This window comes from Sturnus vulgaris, chromosome 2, assembly GCF_052056855.1.
Source record: "Sturnus vulgaris isolate bStuVul1 chromosome 2, bStuVul1.hap1, whole genome shotgun sequence".
Classification (NCBI taxonomy): Eukaryota; Metazoa; Chordata; class Aves; order Passeriformes; family Sturnidae; genus Sturnus; species Sturnus vulgaris.
In genome coordinates, this window is record NC_142244.1 from 50,662,511 (window position 1) to 50,674,537 (window position 12,027).

The 12,027-nt window shown below is 39.5% G+C and overlaps 1 protein-coding gene across 2 annotated transcripts in view; it reads right to left on the reverse strand.

Moving 5' to 3' along the window:
• The window catches only part of LNX2 (ligand of numb-protein X 2), a 59,291-nt gene that overhangs the window by 46,891 nt on the left and 373 nt on the right, over positions 1–12,027 (reverse strand). Inside the window, exon 1 of one of the 2 annotated variants that reach the window (XM_014879676.2) lies at positions 5,244–5,264. The exons of the other annotated variant lie outside the window; for it this stretch is intronic. The gene's annotated coding sequence lies outside the window, so the exon portion shown is untranslated. Of the gene's footprint in view, positions 1–5,243; positions 5,265–12,027 lie in introns of those variants that run through there. 2 annotated transcript variants of the gene reach the window in all.

A 12,027-nucleotide genomic window follows, 5' to 3' on the forward strand; every position in this document is an offset into this window, starting at 1 on the left:
TTTTTACCATTTTGTAGTATTAGTTTAAAAATCAAATGAATTTCATTACCTTTCCTGGTAGAGAGTCTTATTTAAATTTTACAAGAATAATGAAAACAAACAATATAATTTCATGTTTAAATACAACTTAAACCTTTAAACTTAAAAGAGCTCGATTAAACAAATAATACTGCTTATTATCACAGAACTATTTCTTTTGGTGCAGTAATATTACTCTTTTCCCGTCTGTCCCCACTGCCACCAAAGGCTTGTTTGTATTCCACCACAGCACACAATTTTGAAAGCAGCAGAGTCTTGCCTTGAGCTTGGATCACTGCCCCCAAAAATCTCACCCTTACAAAGTTTCTTTTACAGTCTCAAAATTACAATAAATAGAAAACAAAGTATTGTCCAGAGTGGTTTTTCAGTTTCTCTGCACACCAGCTGTTTGACATCAACAGGCATGCTCAGCATAGAGCCCTCTCTAGTACAACCCACGCAGATTCCTCAATCCAGCAGCTCAGACAACACTTGCTGTCTTTTAGCAAGTACCTGCTCCTGACTGCTTCCATTTCCACAGGCTTTCCCATGGCTTCTTGTATGAGCAACCTTCAGGGTGCCTTTCAGTAGCTCTATCCTATTTCACTTTTCAAGAGCACAGGGCTCAGCTCTGTGTAGCTCACAAATCCAGATCTTATGCCATCTCCCTACATCTCTACTAGCATCATAGCTGGAGGGTTATTTTTAAAATGTCTTATGTATGTGTATTACCTGGTTTTAATGAAATAAGAAATAGAAAATTCTACTCAAAGAAAAATACACAGACTACCTGCTGTAAAACTGTCTGGGCAAACAATTTTAAAATTCCTTAAGGACATCAAATGTTCTTTAACTCAATTTTCTGAATTGAGGGGAACTCACTGTAATGCTACATTTCCTAAGTAGCTTCTTACAGAAGAATTACATGAAGAGTTGAGGAAAAAGAATTCTTTCCATGCTAAGCCCTATTTATAAACTGAAGGATTTCTAAATACACGTAAACATCTTAAATAAATAAATAAAACACATGAAAATTTTTCTTCCAGAATCACTCTGCAGTGTAACAAGAACAGTACTTTTCCTTTACTGCATTATTATGTTCTGGTACTAACCCAAAAGTTCACATCATTTTCATTTCTTTATTGCCAATAGCCATCTAGGAAATGCTGCCATCAATAGTAAATCTACATGAAGTCACACTCCTTTGGTGCATTTTGTGAATAGCAATCAGTTCGTAACACAATCCTGTTCGTTTAAATTCAGTTTATTCTTCAATTACTCTGCTAGCCCAACTCTAATTTATTATATTTTCTGGTACATTTGATTTTGAATATTATGACATCCTGGCTCATGCCATTAGAGAGGAAACATAAAATGGTGAGGATGTCTAGGGACGGCTGAGAGTAAGATAGCAACAGCCTGGAAAATTAACAATACCACTGCCTGTGCTCAGCTAGACCGCTCCCGCATTAGCAGTAAAAAAAATTTGTCAGTATTTCTCTAATATAGACTTGTCATCTAGGAACAGCCTCAGAGGCACCATAAAACCCCAGGCAGCACAGCAGGCAGCTGGGGTGATTGGGTGGGCGGACAGCAGCCACTGAGACCACTGGGGCAGCTCAGCGGCAGAAGAAAGGAAGCACTGGCCCTGATGCTGCTTGGAGCTCCCCAAAGAAAGAAACCAACACAGTTCTAAATGCCATCAATACTATATGCATTGATTTTTTGGTTGGCTTTTTTTAGCTTTGCGTTGTCTCAGTCCCAGCTACCATTTCTTTTTTTCCCAGTACCCAAGGTGAAATGTGAGGCAGCAGCCAGAAGCCTGCTCAGAGCACCATTCTTGAGGAGCCGGGCAGAAGGGAGGGCTTCACCTTCCCCTCCAGCTTGGTGACCGACTTCATTAACCTTCAGGGCACGCTGCCAGTCCCACCTGCTTACTCAGGCTTTTGCCAACAAGGGAAGCTCTCACTGCACTGCTTTGTCCTTCGAAGATACATCCTCTTTCGCTTACTTCTTACTACTGCCTAACATTTGGCATTGCAACTCCTGAATCCAGAGAATGGAGGGGCAGTCCTGATGGGGAAACATCAGACTCCTGTATTCATATCCGACCTTTTTCCCTACAACAGATTCTGACAACCTCAAACATGAAAAATGCTTATGCTTCTGCACAGCTTGCTCTGTCCCAAGAAATTCCACACTGCGTTTTGAAAACAATATGTATTTCCCTTCTTTTGTCTGTTGTTCTGAAAGCCTGAAAAAAGCTTACCAAAACAACACACAAGAGTGAATGCTTTACAGGGAAACTCAGGCAGACGGGCCCATAAGGGGCTGCCAGCATTGGAAAGAAATTGCAGTGGGGAAAATCTGGCTGGATCCAAATCTTCACTCATTACTTTGTCCTCCAGAAAAAAAATCAAGCAGATTTATTTTCCCCTAAAGGATAATAAAGTTTTCAGCTGTTTCTAAGCTGTCTTGTAGCTCAGGCAGTATTGCCAACTTTTCCTAAACCTCATAAGCAATAAGGATTTTACTAATGATGCAGTTGCTGCAACTGTTGCATTAAAAAGACAATGTCAAAAGTTACATGTAGAGATGATTACAATTACATGGAGCTAACTTACAAAACCAAGAAGTGCCATGTTTTAGCTTATCCACTGCCTTTCAATTTTCCCTAGTTTCTCCTGATTACATTGTAATCCAGTTGCTGGTTTCTGAAGTTTCTTTCCCCTGCAACCCAATCCCACACAAAGGATGGACACAAAAGGGAGTGGCATAAGGGATGCTTAAGCATACTTCCACTGTTAGGTTGCTTAATTTCACACTTAGGAGACCCCACTGAAAGACAGTTATTGGTGCACGAGAAATAAGGGGTACAGTTTCAGCTTGTGAAACCTGATGGAATCAACTCAGGCCATATTTAGGTAGGATGAAGAACGGGGACAGAGGGGCTCTCCCCCCCGTTAAGTGCCATCACAAGCCCCAGTGCAATGTCGCATTACCAGCACGATGAGAAAAGCTCCTCTCATTTTGGTACTGCTACCAGGAAAACACACCACCCAAGCTCTTCAGAAGCAATGACAACTCTGGCTGTAACCATTTTCTCTTCTCATACCATGTACCCCTAAGTGACCTGCCCATGCTTACACTGCAAATCAATGCACATGCTCCAGCGTCTCCCTGCACCTGCTCTCATTACTCCGTGTTTGAAACAAATCTTGAACTGACACTGGAGACTCAATTTCACTTCCCAGTGGGCAGAGTAATCATCAATAATTGATGTCAGTTGCTTTCATTTGGGGCACTGCCTTGGGCGTGCAACAGAGAGTTACGGTATGCACCAAGCAAAGGAGGATTTGTATATAAAATGATTTGATAATCTGAAAAAATCCCTCAGTAAACAAAGGAAATTTACAGATAATCGTATTAAAGATTAGAGTTGTTTTAAAACAATGCAGAATGTATTTGAGAACATCTGGGAAAAAAGATGGTAATATTAAAAGCAAAATCTTTGGGGAAAATATCCCCCCCCTCAAACAGGAAACAGTAATTAATTCATTATTAAATCCTAATCCTTGTCAATTCATGTTAAGTCAGAGCACTTTTTCTAATAAAGACTGTTATCACCATACTCAAATGCAATTTTATATGTAAATACTTAAACATATTTAAATACAGTTTTAACTCTGATTAAATGGTTGCTTGATTATTCCATTTATTAATTGCTTCTAATTTATTTCAAATTTGAGAAGCAGAATACTTTTATATCAGAAAACTAGGTTTAATATTAAACAAGGACAGAACAATCTGTGGACTGAGAAAAAAATATCATGACAGCAAAAGTAATTTGATGTCTTTGCTTTCATGTTTACTCATCAGCTGGAAAATTAAGAAAATAACTCCTTTTATCTTACAAAGATTACTATTTTTTCATAATCCATTTACTATGTTCCGAAGTTTTGGTGTGGCAATTTACATGAAAATCCCCACAGTGAAACCCATAAACTGTTTATGACATTTTCTATAATCAGTGTTGACAATTAAAAGTACTGCTCTTCTATTTAAACATCTCATGATTGAAGCTCCTCACTGCTGTTACTGCTGACAGTGACAGAAGACTATTTACTTCACAACTAAAAAGTAAAAACTACAGAACTGAACAATAATTAAATTGGTAAAAACACCCTTGATCAGATTTCTATAACGTCTTTCACTGTTGTATTTCTTCTATAAAAATACTTAATGTTAGAGCTAAATCTGGATTTCTAAGGATTTCTAAGATCTGAAAAGAAGAAAGAAAGAAAAGAGAAAGTACAGGTTTGTTTTTTCCCTTTTTACACTGTTTTACTTATTTATGTACAGAAATTAATTTTATATATACACACACATGTAAAGTTCAATGATAAGCAGAATGTTAACCAGATCTGCACCAGCAGCTATGGAGCCTTAGCAAAGAATGCCAGTCAGGGACACTTTGTTTTAACCATATCATCATAACCGTGCTGAATTCAGTGACTGCCTTGGGAGCAGAAACAGGCAAAAGGATTCTCACGCCCATAAAGGATCCCATGGAGTCACTGCTGTGGATTCAACTGTAAAAGTCAAGCTACAGGGATGGCAAAATAGGACTCAACATGTGATACAGCACCTGAAAAATGACATATACAGGATAGCAATGGCTCCTAACACACATGGGTGCATTGTAGTGAAGGCCCTTCTTTCCTGCACATCAACTTAACCTGCTTAGCAGGTTTTCAGGTATAGATAGATTCACCTACAGGAACACTATAAAACAAACCATCTTCTTTATCCTTGAAGCCAGTATCAGCTAAAACATAACTCTCTCCTCTTCGACAATCTGAGGCAAAAATTAAAAACTCAGCACAAGCTGACATTGCCGTGCGAAATAAGCTGCCTTCACTGAATTTGAAGTTTACTTAAAAGCTTCACCTGTTGTGAAACTCACATCTGATTGTAGAAGGCAACAAGTCAAGCTGTACACAAAAGTTCCTAGTCAAGCATCTTCGACTTCGTAACAGCACAACACTTAGGAACATTTCCTGGCTTCACAGCTTTCCAAACTTTTCAAAATATGTGTTAGGAAAGCATTACGCTTCTACAGCATTTCTCTGGTCAATGGCACACATCCCTTATTGCAGAAGAAAGGACTGTTAACAGTTTTCATTTCACACTCCAGTAACGCAAAATCTTGTGTTACCACTCACTTCAGTGTTACTTTTCCCACAGATTCTCCTTTTCTGCTTACACGGCAAGACAGCTCAGGTCAAATGCCCAGACAAGCTGTGCTGCTGATTCTCCTTTTTACCACCACTGAATCACCTTCACTTTTGCTTCACCACAAAGTTATTTTCCCTGCAAAAAAGCAGGAGAGACACATTCAATCAAAAGTCGGCAGCTACAGTCAAAATGGATTTCAAAGTGGGAAAAAAACTCTCCTCACAACTAAATCCTTAAGGATTATTTATGCAGGATCATTCCAACACTGTATAAATACACCAGGACAGGTATATATGTTGCTGCTCATGCGGTGAAGCCCAATTTAGCTTGTGTCCCTTCCAGCTGCAAAATATAAAAGTATCAGTGCTGAACAGACATGCTGAGCCACCCTCCTGATAACAGGAATGAAGAGTAGTTACTTTGCCAGACAAAGTAGAAAGATACCTTTTTTATTGGAGATTTCAAAAAAAGAAATATTTGGCAGTTGTCACTGAATTCTTATGATGCTTTCTTATGTGCACGTACGGACCTAACTTACACAGTTTTAAGACATTTGCATGAAATGCATGATAGACCCACAATACACAAACATATCTTATGTATTTTTAGCTTAATTGAATCTGAATGAGTCTAGCTTTACGTTTAACATCTAATGGAATTAAAATAGTTAAGAAGCAAACCTAAAATCTGAAGGCATTCAATACTGGTTTAATACTATGCAGGAAACCCTGTGAATTTTAAACCTTCCATATTCACTTAAAGCAGAAATGACAGTTTAGCAATGGACTAATTGTAAAAACAGTCCAGGAATTGACTTGTCCTAATTTTTAATTAACATAAAGGCAGGAACGAACTATTTTATTAATTCACCCTGTGAGCCTTCATTAGCTTCTGTCAATAACAATAAAAGGCTGAGAAACCTGCTCTAGAACAAAAGATATAAAAACAGGAAAAAGAGGCCAGACAGAAGGAAACCCTCATTGATCTGCTCTGGAAGAAGTTTGACTGAAAACGTTTTTTGAGAAGTTTAAAAAACAAGTTACTTCAATGCAGAGCTGGGGCAGCCCCCAGGGCTCAGTGTGGGTTTAGCTGAAAGCTGTGGTGCACATGCACAGTGCCAACGGTGCTTAGAGCTGTTTGATCAGGACAGGGTTTATGGCAAACTCTTCAACACCATCAGAATGCTTACACAACACATCAGGATCTATGTGATCTTGTGATGATGCATCGATCAACTTTCACTCACTGTTAATTCATTCTGGTTATAAACAAGTGCTAAACAACTCGATTAAAAAAAGCAATGTAAGAGAAAATTACATGGGGCAGGGCAATAGATCCAGTAAGAAGAGGCAAGAAGACAAAGAAGGGTGGGCCACTAGTAAACAAATGCATAAACTTGGAAGTAACAATAAGGAATCCTCCTCTACATGAAGTGGCAATAGTCATAACTCGTTTGGATTTTTTCTGTAACTTTTAACATCCAAACATGTAGAGGCAACTTAATAAGATGCACATTAAAGTATTTAATCTATCACAGATATTCAGTGCACTATCCACAACGCACATCCAGATGTTAATGTCTCCAACATCCTTCGTGAAAGGTGACTTGCTCTAGATGGAGGCTACTTGGCCATAAGATGGACTTCAAATGTGCTGCTCTGCACGGGCTGTTACTGATGGCCGTGGAAGAATTAGCTGTGTTGAAGTCAAAATGTGGTTAGCTTAAGTGTCATGTAGGGGTTACAGGCTTTGTTCTTGGTATTTTGGTTTTGCTGGTCAATTAGAGGAATTATTTGGATGGCATGGCCACAGCCACAGAAACCCCCACCAGAGGCTCTATTCTACTGCCAGTACAACACAGCTCATTTCACCTGAGGACTATGAGGTATGGAGACAAAAGCACTTTCACTTCGTGGCAAAGTAAAATGCACCAACAAAGGTGGCTCACTCACACTAGTCAAGCTTTTTTCGTTTGTTTTTTTAAATTAAGACCTTGCTCAGGAATGCCAACCAAAACTCGACGGCCAGAAAAATCAGGGCACCTGGATTCTGAAACATTGCTTTGTATCATAATAAAAGCCTCCTGGGTTGGTCCTTTCAAAGCAAACATAACATTCCTGTGGCAGAACATGTCAGCTTGTCCAAGCACAAGACAGCAACCACAGAAAACCCTTTCCACAGACTGGTTTTGGTACATAAGTCAGCCTCCATCAGCTTTGGTTGAATTTAAATTTCCTTCTGTTGTGCCAAAAAACCCTCTGTTGCACCAGCTTTCTTCTTCCTATCTATGAACTCCGAAACAAGGATTAGCACCAATCTGAAGAACAAGAAAGCCACAGGAAGGCAAGAGCTTAAAATCCTCCATCACCAGTACTCTTTGGTCTTTTGAAGCCACAGTTTGTACAATGACGCTGCAGTAAGAGAGAATTGTCTGTGGCAGAGAGCTCAGATTCAAGCAAAAATTGCATGCGAAGAACATAACAAACATCTACACAATGAGTACAACTGCAAGAGTCAATAAAAGTGTCAAGATTTAAGAACACTGACTTGAACCCAATAATAAACTGTGCTTACTCCTAATTGTCTTCTAAAGAGCCAGCCCCTGGGAATGTACAACACAGGCATCCTGACATCTTCCACTGGGCTTGTGCAACCTCTTTGGAGAAGGTCATGGGAACATGCAGTGGGGTAGTGTGACCTCAGGGACTAGGGAACACAGCCTGTATCACACTTCAAAAACACTCCCACTGTAAGGAATGTACAAAGCAGAAGCAGGAAGCATGTAGCTCATTTTTTCCCCACTGTGCAGAATAATATCTGACAGCACTACACCATTCCAGGCACCACAATCCAAAAGTACTGGTTTGCCTTTCTGCAACTACTGGGTGCCTCCCTTTGCCTAGGCATATACAAGTTGTCCCTTAATATGGATCATTTTTCATTGTGCTCTATTGCTAGAAAAAGGACAAATAAGTCATAGTTCCTTCTATTTCGTTATCTAGAACTACTTATTACTACAATTTACAACATTTTAAAACTGGATTAGTTCATATATTGGATATACTACTTGAGCAAATCACATTTTGTTCTACAAACAAGGGTTCTTCTGAAAAATTCTGTACAGCCCATCAAACAGTGGTTAAGTGTATCAAATCTCTCCAATGAAATACAAAAACACTTCCAAGTGACAGAAGAGCCAACAAGAAGAGGTGCTATGCTGAACTTTGTTCTCACCAACAAAGAGGGTCTGGTATGGAATGTGAAGCTAGGGGAGAGCCTTGGCTGCAGTAACCTTGGAATGGTCGAGGACCTTAGGGCAGCGAGCAGAGCAGGCTGAGTACTCTGGGCTTCAGGAGAGCAGACTGGGCTCTTCAGGGATCTGCTCAGCTGAGCATCATGGGATAATGTCCTTGAGAGAAGAGATGCTCAGAAAAGCTGGTTAATATTCAAAGATCATCTCCACCAAAATAAGGCTTTGACCAACCTGGTCCAGTGGCAGGTGTCCCTTCCTGGGGACTGAAACTTGATCTGTAAGGTCCCTTTCTACCCAAACCATTCTGTGATGACTCAATGATTCCTCTCTGTGGAATGAAGGAAAAACAGCCAGGCAAAATACGTCTATCACTCCATCCCAAGGTGAACCAACTCTCCCTGGGTAAAAATTACCTTCCATGTAACATTGATCTGACTCATTTATAATCTAATAGTTACTTTCCTACCTTATTTAGTCTGGTTTATTGTGATGACAGTGAGAAAATTCTAGACATTCTTAACAACATGCCACAACTCCAGAGCAGTATCAACTTGCTTACTTGAAGCAAAAATGAGACTGCAAATATTGAGCTATGTTACCCCAAGTTTCCATGTCAAAAATAGTTCCCACTATTTGAATGGAAAAAATGCAAAGCAATTTGAAATCTTGTACGTTCACAAGTCATCTGACTTTATACCAAACAGCTGCATACTTTGGCTTTTCTGTTCACCAACTAACACAGAGCTCAGCAGGAGAGACTCTCTAAGAGATTCTGCTCCTGTTCCAGCCTGCAAATTACTTGCTAAACTGACATCAGTAGAAATAAGCATCTATGAGAACATAAAGGACTGACATCTCTGGTACCACCAAAGTGCTTCAGAAATAAAAGACATGCCTGTAGTATTGCAGAGCATGTTGCAAGGATGAAGTCAGCTTGGATCCCCTGTAACAGTGGGGCTGGGGGCATCTCCACGTGTGTCGAGGAGCAGACCTATCTGCCACCAACACCATCTCATGCAGAATACAGAGCAGTCAGTGTGAAAACACACAAGTTCAGCCCCTGCATTTTGCAAACATTAATCCTGACCCCGAAAACATTTACATGCAGGCTTATCATTAAGCCTAAGAACAGATCCTCTAATTCCAAAAGAAATACTTGGATGTTTAAAACTAGGGATATGCAAGCACAAACATGTACAGAATTAGGACCAAAAAAACCACAAAAGAAGACTCCATAATATTATTAATTTTTATTGCTCCATAGAAATCTTGGCCTATCAGTTATATAACTTAATACTAATATTTAAAAGCATTTTCATCTTTAAAAGGACAAACTCCACTGATCTAATCAAGCAATAAAACAGCATGCAATTCAACGGTGTCACATTAAAAATGCTTCTGCAAACTAAATCAACAAAGAATTTTCAAATATCAGAGACAAGCCACTGCCGTATCAAATAGGGAACCAGCTTCCTCTGATGCCTTTTACACCAGGGAGCATTTTAACACCAAATGAATATTGTTTTCTTATTAGTTACAGCTCTTAATGTCTACTAGCTCTTTAAAGAAGAAGCATTTTGCTGACACGAGGCAGTAATTTATATTAATGTAATGTCTAGTGTACATCATGTCTTTCCACATTTCACTTTGATGCTGTTCTTCCCAGTTGCTTTCAAATATGTTAACATTTGTCAGAAGTACAGAAAAATGACATAAAAGAAGAAGGGGATATTTTGGCCTATTTTCAAGTATACAGTTTTAACTAGTAGCTAACAGACTTCTGCTGTTTTTTAGTAATACAGGCCCATAAATATATACCAAGATTGAAACTGCTCAGTATGGATAAAGGCTTACAAAAAAAGAAACTTTCACTCAGGTGATCAGTGCTTCCGTGCGAGTATATAACAAACAAATGTCAAATGTTGCAATACTAAAGCAACCATTTTTGGCAGGACAGGTTTTAGTAAGCTTATTTTTTAACCTGTCTCAGGAGAACAGTACTTTTCCACACAATCACCAGCTTACATTCCTCTTGAAAAGTTCTGTCCCTAAACTGTCACATGTTTTTGTTGTTTTGATAACAGAAAAGTCAGGTGCAGTGTTAAGAAAAGATACCACATTTGCAAATCTCAGACCTGAGCCTCCAAGGCCCTGGGCTCCCTCTTGCTGAAGTCACCATGCAAAGTTAAGGGTGAATACAGTTAGAAATTCAGTACCGAAAACTCATGACAAAATTATGAGCTTTAAAAAATATCCATAGATTTTAGCATTGCAGCAGTACAAGCACCTTAAAACATAATATTACAACATTTTTATTATTATTAAAAAAAAATCTACTAGGGCACAATAGTGTTATTTGCAGCCTGCTGACTCTGGAATTAATAATTTTATATTGTATTGTGTTCAGGAGAGAGGATTCCTTACTCAGTGATCTGATAATTAGAAAAAAAAAAAAAGAGTAATTATAAAGGACTCCTATTAAGTCTTATAGTTCTAGCAAGTACACTGATATAATTTGTTTCCATTTTGAGGAAATTCGTTTTAATAAAGTCGGGGCAGCATATGGTACAAGCATGTTTATTTTCCAAGTGGTAGGGACACTAACCAAAACCATCTGATGTTTCTTTCTAAGCCTCCTTGATCTGCTGCTGGATTGCAGCTTAGAATAAAGCATCACAAAGCCAGAAGAAGTGGGTAGACGAATAAAAAAATAAAATCAGTAATTTAAAGTGTTTATTTAATGAGAGCGCAGCTGAGACTAGTTCCTATTTCGAACAGAAGTTCGAAAGTATTTATGATTGGAAATTTATTTCTAGAGACTATCACATGTAGTTCAAAGCTAATCCCTCACTGACATTTTTTATTTTGCACACAGACAAAAAAACCCCCAACCCTAATATCGTGTAATTAAAGGAGGAATTAAAGGAAGCTCAGAAGTACTTAATAGGTTTCTAGAGAAGTAAACAATCAGCACGATGCGTTGTGAACACGGTAAGAAGTCACCAGGGACTACCAGATGCATCCCTACCAGAGCTCCAGGAACGATTTTCTCAGTTAGCTGACCAAGTGCTGCGATTCCGTCAAGAGCAACGATAAAGTACGCCTTGTTAAAAGTATAAAAGACGAAAAGTTTTCTAACCACATTTTCAGTGCTAAGAGCTAAAAAATGAGGTGGGAAACCAAGGAGTGTGGGTCAGAGCTCCGAGGGCTAGAGCGAACGTCTGGAAATAGCTGCCAACCACACGGACTCCAGCGGCATTTCGCAGCCAGCCCCGAGTTCCTCTGGCGCAGCTGTAAAACACACAACCTGAAACCCGCTCCTGCAGCAGGGGCTCGCTCGCAGCTGTTCCTCTGCCTCCCCCGCACGCAGTAATCTGACTCCTTTCCAGAAAGCAGCTTCTTTAACGAAGCCACCCGAGAGAAGCATAGGTGTATCGGGGGACCCAAAACCAGGCGCCTTCCAGTGGGTCTCCAGCACCCGAGCCAGCAGCTCAGCCTGGCAGAGACGCGCTGCGGGG